Source organism: Ursus maritimus, unplaced genomic scaffold, assembly GCF_017311325.1.
Source record: "Ursus maritimus isolate PB19 unplaced genomic scaffold, ASM1731132v1 scaffold_2, whole genome shotgun sequence".
NCBI classification, from domain to species: Eukaryota; Metazoa; Chordata; class Mammalia; order Carnivora; family Ursidae; genus Ursus; species Ursus maritimus.
Window position 1 is genome coordinate 51,230,806 of NW_024424452.1, and position 8,800 is coordinate 51,239,605.

An 8,800-nucleotide genomic window follows, 5' to 3' on the forward strand; every position below is an offset into this window, starting at 1 on the left:
GTTAATTTCTGTGTGACTGAGAACCCCTTTGCCTTGTCCTGGGGTCTCATGCTGCTTTTCAACGAACCCACTGTTTTCGTTTGAGCATTTATTTCAAGAAGCAAACTGTGCTAGTCTGCGTGTCAGGGACGTTGAAGGCTGGGACTCCGTGGCTGTGGACACGGGATTCAAAGTAGTTCTTGTTTTAAAGTGATTAGAACTTGTAGCTGACTCTCAGGTGAGCTCATAGCCAAGTACGTCGAGAAAGCTTGAGAATCATGATAGCTATTTTTCTTTCATTCCACTCGAAAATCACAAAAAAGGAAAGTTGGATAGTCCTGCCACTGCGGAAATTTTTTTCTTTGACTTGTTTTCGAATAAATGTAAAATGAACACCTTTTAAGGTAGAAAATACTCTCAGAACGTTAGAGGAAGTGGAGTTTATTAGGGGAAGACAGGAAGAAAATGCTTTCTGACTACCTCTTCATTTTGTGAGGTGGAGAGAAAACTCACGTTTACTTTCCGCTGTGAAATGAACTACAGCGGTAGGGTGCTTCAGATGTTTCATGCATAAAATACTTTTTTTTCACTTGGAAGTGTGGGAATATTTCCACCTCCTAAGGTATGAGACGATACAGATATCAGTCCTGTTGGGACTGTTCTCATTTATTGCTTAATGACTTATTTGTCCAATTTCCTTTGGGTTTTTTAAAATATGATCACACTGATACGTGTAGCATTTACCAGGAGAACATGGGGATTCCTGAGATAGAAGAATATATGACACTGAGTATTCATTCCTGCCAAAAAATAAGCTAGATTGATTTTTCTTCCACTAGCCATATTTTAAAGTATTTATTATAGTTGCCAACTAGTAACTTGATGGGAAAGAGTATATGTAGGGAAAGATGAGAATTAATTTAATTGCTGCCTTTTAATATGTTTTGAGGAGCTTACGATTTCCTTTATTGCCCTTTTTGGCTCTGACCCATATTACCAATTTCAAATAAATTCATTAGACTCCGATTTGGATCCATAATCGACTTACATTAACATTGGAGAAGCATCTGTCCTGTATTGAACACGTTGTTTAGGCAGCAGTAGTTTAATCAGAACAGTCTCAAAATAGGTCTGAGAACGTGGGAGGTGCCTCATAGAGAACTGGAGTCTTCTCTGATGGGTTGCAAAGTTGGACCGGCAACGGTCATCTCTTAGGCTCCAGGCACTGAGTTAGTTCTATTTAGAATCTGCACAGTAGTCAACAGAAATGCTGGGCTGGTAACAGAAGAAGTGCCCACATTTTTCAGCACTAATACCATCTAAAAAAAAAAGTCTTAGCGTTCATTCTAAGGCTGAAATAAGTAAGCAGCTGTGATCAGTAGGATAGGAATTTTTTTCATTCCTTGAAAATTTAGGATCTGAGTTTAAATTGGCCATGAGTTGGGTAAATGCAATTTTATCCCTAGGAGATTGTTGGACTAGTCAGTATAGCCAAAAGAGCGGTAAAAATAAGACGACATTTTTGCTTTTAATACTGAAAGTACAGCGTGTGCTCACAAAAACCACGGGGTCCTCTTTGAAGCTCACCACGGAGATGAGTGGATGAGATTCTAGACAAATGAGGTGTCTTGACTGGAACCAAAGAAGAAATCTGTCCCTCACTTCCAAATTTGAGGGTCTCATTTGATTTCACATCGTTCTGCTTTAATTAAAAGATTATAATTGTATAGTTTCTGTGCAGCTGGCCAAAGAAATGCACACTAGTTCATATCCAGATAATGTTCTTTGCGTCTCTAAAGTATTTTTTAGGAAAGGAAAAGACGGTCGAAAGACGTTTCGAGTGCATTTAACGTGCTTGAACAAGCTAATTCAATGCAATATTTTTGTGTGGGGCTAGATGGTCTCCTTTGTCATCTCTAGCACTGGGTGCCTGCAGTCTGGTATTTTTACTTGGGTTTTACTCTCCCTTTAGTTGTCCTGCAGTTTAATTCTCCCGAGGAAAGGTGGGACTTTTCTTTTCCTCTTTGAGTCAACCTCGCCTGGTGGGGCAGTAGATCTGATGACCAGTGACCAACCCTGTTTTCCTCTGAGATTAGAATAATGCTGTTGTTTACTCTCGAGTTCCCGTGTGCTTAGGTCAGTTCCAGAAAGCTTTCTTTTTTTTAAGGTGATGAAAATAATTTTTTAAAAGTCTAGGGCATCCTCTGTGTGTGAGGTCAGGACCAGCCATCCTGCACGCTAACCCAGAGGACACATAGGAAGGTGCCTGCCGCTGCCCTCTGTCCTTCCATCTCCATAGAAAGAGTCCTTTCCCCATAATTTCAGCACCGGCTATGGGAAGGCCTGTGTCTGCTTTTATCCTCCAAATTTTAACTTTGGTTTTGAAAATAGAGATGAATTGTTTTCATGGCACTTGGCTATTATGAATATCCATTAGGGCTACAGGGCTCCAATGGGGACAGAAAAAAAGTATGATCCCTCTGATTGTTGATAAAATAGCAATAAAATAGGGAGACATTATTTGAGGAAGAATTAAAAATACTCTCTATATTGGTTATTTTTTTTCTTTTTGCCACCAGCTGGCCAAACTCTAGTGGGGGGTAAATCGGGAATGCCAAAGTTCTGTAGGAAAGAGTGCTTTCAAGGTCAAAGAAATCACCGAGGTGGATTTGGAATTATAGTAAGGCGGCTGCTGTGTAAGTAGCAAGATTGTTTGTTATGCTTTCTCAGCATCAGTGACATTTTCAGTTCCTTGCTACGTGGGCCCTGTGCATGGCGGGGTGTTGGGCAGCAGCTCTGGCCCTGCCCACTTAGATGCCCCCCCACGAATCCTGGCAGCCGAAAACTGTCTGCGGACGTTGCTACAGTCCTCTGCGGGCAAACTGGTCTCTAGTCCTGAGCTACTGAGTTAACCTAAGGGTAGTTGAGAATTATTGTTGATAAAAGTCCCTCCAGAGCCCTGTAATCATTTTAATAGAATCGGTTCTGCAGAATTCACTCTTTAAAAAATATTTTTTCAAGGAGAGATCGAGCTGTTCATCAAAATGACAGTTATCTCTACACGGGAACTTCGGACATTTAAAGAAAAGATGTAATTTGGGCGGGGGAGGCCTTACAAATCTGATTGGGCAAATCAGTCATTATAACAGGGAATTCATGAAGAAAAGAGCATTTGTTCTCACTGCTCTGTCATGACCCCTTCAACTCGTGGATGGCCTCAGTTTGATGAAGTCCCTACAAAATGAGACCAGAAAATACCAGGATGATTGATTCTTGAGGCTCAGGTGTTTACTTCCTCACTGGTTTTACACTTGATGATGTTTCTTCTATTGGTTCCAGACAAGCAGCTCATCTCGGTGCTAAGGACAAGTTCAGATGCTAAAAAAAAGTCCTGTACTGTCTGTGGCTAGTTGTGGCTAGCTTAGTCCTTTGCCAACTCATATCGCGTTTTTGTCCTGGAGGACACGATACATTTCCTGTTTTTAAATATATCTTTACACTCTTGTCATTCAAGACTACGAAAAGGACTGTGTCAGAAAGAAAATGAGGAAACATGACCTGATTTGGGTTTTGAATTTAGACTGAATAATGAGTATGCCTGTTCTCTAGCTCCGCCGCTCACCTGCTAAATTGTTCCCTATTTGTACTTCTGAGTGTATTTGCACTCGAGTCGCCGCAGGTAGGAATGAAGGCCTTGAATCAGGAAAGTAGCTGCTCAAATGGAAGCTGTATCAGACCCTAATCCTCACCGTGATCTAAATGTTTTTATGAATTTGGAGATCAGCTACTGCGGATGTGACATGTTCGGGAGCTTCTCTTTTCAGGTGTTTTATTCTGGACCTTTTTGTTTACATGGAACTTTCTTGCATGTTGCTGGATGGATCAGCTGTCTCCTCTTGGTACAAAGCCAGGCCAGCGACAATGAACCTGCTGTGAATTCTAGCGGGAATCATCCAGGAAGGACGATGAGATTTGGAAGGAGAGCGACCCCTTCCAGGACGGAAGTTTATGTTACAGTATTACGGAGTTTTGTTGCTTCAAGTCTTCCTTCTGTCCTCACAGGCGATTTTGCCAAAGTGCAATTGTCACGTTTGTGGGAACTATTAAAACTTTACGATGCAAAGTTAAAATAGCTCATCGCTAATTGCATGTGAAATTCCCCCAGTAATGTATGCACATGCATACCTGTAACAGTGACAGATGTTCAGCAGTGCTGTAAAATAAAGAAAAAGAACCACACACAACACATGACTGAGATGTTGGTGGAAATCAGATGGATTACTCGAAGTAGTTGAACTCACTTTGTCTTTGCTGCTTGCTCTAGTCGGTTTATTACTCAGTAACGCTTCAGATCGGTTTCACACTAATGTGGGACTAAATTTCCATCTCTGTTTTGCTGTCTTCTCCATACCCCCTGCCACTCTCCACCACCTGCAATGTCACAGGGCCCCGTCTTGGCAAAAATGTCCCAGATTGACACAGCTGACCACTTACCGAAGCCTGCACTGACCTGGTTTTCTAGTGGGGCTTGTGCGGTGCAGGGCTGTCTGATAGGCTTTGTGCAGGAGGGGAGCTCCTGGAATGTAGGGGATGGTGGAGAGGCCAGGCTAATTTTGGAGAAGTCCTGTAGATTTTAAGGGGAACAGTCTTCGGTTCCTCCAATTGTTTTTAAGCTGATCAACCCATCGACTGATAACCGGCATACACTTACTGGAAACTATGTAAGTGGTTCTTGCCTCCAGGGAGTTTATAGTCTACATTGGAAGCTAAGTAAGGCAGTCCCACTTTGTGGGAGTTTACCTACTCATAGCCCGGGGGGGTGGAGGATCTTACGCGGAATGGGTTTTGGTGCTCAGATATACACATCCCAAGGCCTGGGCAGCATCCGCCAAAGAACAGGGCTACACATTTCACGACCATCGACTTCCGTCCACAATGAGTCTGCAGGATGGAGCAGAGGACGGGGCTCAGGGCTCAGAGTACAGGATGTCTGACGACTCCATCTAGTGGGGAACCCTGCCTGGTCTGGGTCTCCCTCCTACGTGATGTTTCTTCATAGAACTGTCACTTCGTAACTCTAGATTATACATTGACTCCATTATTTCCCGTGTCTCCCACTAGAATAAGGCTACCTACGATCCACGGCTGGGTTCTTCAGCCCCCACCCCGTGCTTGGAACAGTGTCAAAGGACCTGGTACCAATAAATACTTATTGAATGAATGAATGAATGAATGCATGAATGAATGACTAGGTTCGACTCTTGGTGTTACCAGCTACAGGATTTGGACAAATCCTTTAACTTCATTGAGCTTCAGGGTTATTTTTGTTTGTTTGTTTTTTGTTTTTTGTTTTCCAATGAAGAAGGCCTGTGCTCCCTTCCTTGTGGGGTTGTTGGAGGAGTCCTAGGAGACAGGAGAGCAGAGTTAAATGTCAAGTGATTTTGTTATCTTACACGTTCAACCTGGCATTCGCATTTTCCCTGTTCTTTTCCCGCCTCCTCCCATCTCTGTAATTCCATTTTGTCAATTAAACACCATTTAAAGCGAATTGGCATTAAATAGTGATGCAATCAACACGCGTGAAGGTGAGGAGCAAAGGCTTCACGGAAGACTTGGCATTTGAAATTGGCCTTGGAGTAGTTCAGTGGGTGGAGAAAGGGGGGAAGGACAATGCAGCCTGAAAGCTTAGACTTCATTCTCTAAGCCCTTGGCCCCAAAGCTTTTGTGGGGAGGAGGGTGCAGCTTGGGGAAATGCCTGCCCTGGACTATTCACAGGAAACGATTTTATCCAGACACCTTCCCCACCACACTCTGTGCTGCTCTGTTGTTCAGTGTTCGCAGCCTCTGCCATCTCATGTCCTGCCTGGAAGCCTGAGCTCCATCCGCCGGCCCTTGCTGAGCGCTCACTGTGCCTGCCCTCGTGGAGTCCGCACACACTCCTCCAAATTCCCAGGGACTTTCTCCCACTCCTACGATCAGCTTTCCTTGGTGCGTTTCTGCTCAAACCTTGCTGCTGCGTGTAATGCTGCCTTTACTCTCGGCCTGGGTCTAACTAGTCATTGTGCTCCATTAACGTTTTCTTCAAGGACTCGATGTCAGTCCCTGTTTCCCTAGTCGTGTCCCTGTCTCTCGGGTTCAGCTTGATTGCCTCACATCTGTGCTGTGGCAGAAGCCTCTTGACCAGCCGCCTGGCCACCTCCAAACTTCGGTCAACCTTCCTCCTTCTCTCTGCTCTGGGAGGAAGGACAAAGCCAGCCTGTCCCTGAAGCTCCTTCTCTCACCTGGCCGCCAGCCTTACCTTCTCCAGCAGACAAGAAGCAGGCAGATACCCAAGGGTTAGAAGAGCAGAGGGTGTGAGGACAACTGCTGTGTGGACTAGTAAATAGAGTGTTGCCTGAGTTAGGGAGTGAGTATCATACCTGTTCCTTTTACACTCGAAACTCATTTTCACTTTTTCCAGTTTTGAATTACATTCACTAGGTTACTTCCGTTCTGGTTTCTCTTTTTGTGCCAGTTTCTTCCTTTTCTATGTTAGCGTGTCTCGTGGCCCCACGGGGTGATTTCCTGTGGATGACAGACTACAGTCCTCACGTGCCTGGTGTCCTGAATCAGGAGTGCACTCGGGAAGGGACATATCCTGTGCCCAGGAGCAGAGCCATGAGCTTTCTCATCTTTTTGTGAAGCAAAAGGAGGGCGGACCCTGTCACCTCCTATTTTCACCACATGATCACGAATGTGGCTCTGTCCTAACAATGAGCTCCAATATAGAGCAAAGATATTCGACATGCCACACTGGTTCTTTTAGGCGTGGAGATGCCGGAGGAAATTGGCATGGGATTTACAACCAAGGGCTGCTGGTATTCTGCCTACATTTTCTCAGGGGAGGGAGCAGGGAGCAGAGGGGAGCAAATTCTCAGAGTGGCCCCGTTGATACAGGCTTGTGGTGGGCTCGATAATAGCCAGGTCTCCTATCTGCCCCAGAAAGCTGCAACCTGAAAAAAATCATGCTGACTCTGTGAGTTTGTGGCTGGACTCTGATGTCCAAAGGTATTCAGAAAAAACTAACAGGACACTTTTGGAAGGAGTGGGTCTCGATGTTTGCTTTATCGCTCTTGCTTTCTGTTGTTTAAACTTTCACTGCACGATACTTCCTAAATGGGGAGACACGATTTGGCCCATTGTACCACTAAACCCACATTACAGAAAAGTGCTTTACGGAGAAATTCTATTATACAAATTAACATATACTGTGAATATAGCTTAAAGTTTGGGCATTCTGGCTTCTGAGTTGGCCGGCCGTTAATTCCCGATAAGCTGCTTGACCTCAGGAAGAATATTGTCTGTGAATAAAAAAAGTTTTCCAGGCTTCAGTTTTGCCATCTGTAAAACGAGAAAATTAGAATTCCTGCCTCTTGACCTCGTTGTGAGGGTGATAGGAGACCGCTAGTGTGAGGCTCGAGGAATGCTAGATCTTTAAAGCCCACTTCCATAGGTAAGATTTCAAGCTGGATTTATTACTTTTTAAAAAGCTTTTGTTTATTTATTTGTCAGAGAGAGAGAGCACAAGCAGGGGGAGAGCAGGAGGCAGAGGGAGAAGCAGGCTCCCTGCTGAGCAAGGAGCCCCATGTAGGACTTGATCTCAGGGTCCTGGGATCATGATCTGAGCCGAAGGCAGACACTTAACCCACTGAGCCACCCAGGCATCCCCACCCAGGTAGATTCGTTCTTATTTTAACTCACTACTTGCAATGGAAATGTCAAAAATGTATAGCGTAGACCAACCCGAGAGCCAGTACCCAGTTAGATTTAAAATGCCTTGAGGGCACGGGCCACATTGCACCACTTCGCCAGAGAACAGTACAGACCCGATCACGTGACATCTTATTCCCGGGATCATAAAATAGACCCAATGTTGAAGGGCTTCATTATAACCCCAGGGTTCAATCCCAAAGGACCTTAACCCTCAGGCAAGGCGACACCTTCAACAGCATGTCCATGTTGCAGGGTCACTGGGTCCCGGTTCCGGTCAGAGGCAGTGAGGGCTTCTAGTGAGTCTGGCCGAACGTCAGTTTCTGTCTCTGCCCTCCAGCCGGAGACCACCAGGGACACTCCTGTCGTTGAGCAAGTGGGGCTCCATGCTCCGTGCAGATGGGAGACCGCACGCCCCGGGAGACCGCACGCCCTGGGGAGCAAGGGGCTGTTCACGGGGACTTCGGATAGCCTTTGGACTTGTGCTAGGTGACTTGGGGGAAGATTCGAAGGAAATTCGAAGGAAGATTAGAAGGAAATGGGGCTTCGTCCTGCATGGGATGCTGCCAGTATGACCCCAATGGGGACAATTCCATGACTGTGTCTTTTTTTTTTTTAAATTGCAGTATAATTGCTATACAATGTTATATTAGCTTCAGGTGTACGACGTCAGGATTCAGTATCAGTATATATTGCAAAATGATCACCACAAATTTAGTTATCGGTCACCATCCATAGTTACAAATGTTTTTTCTTGCGATGAGAACTTTTAAGATCTACTCTCTTAGCTACTTCCAAATACGTGTTATAGTATTAACTACACTCACCGTGCTGTGCCTTAGACCCCAGGACTCATTTATTTTATAACCGGACATTTGTACCTTTTGACCCCTTTCCCCTATTTTGTCCATCCCCAAAGCTCTGCGTCTGGCAACCGCCGATCTGTTCTCTGTATGACTGGGCATTGTAACAAATCCCCGCTAAGAAGTGGAAGGAAGAAAGCAAGGCGCACATTTTAATTGGTTAAAAAAGCAGCAGTCACTCATAGTATGCAGGACAAGGGGGGTGTCTG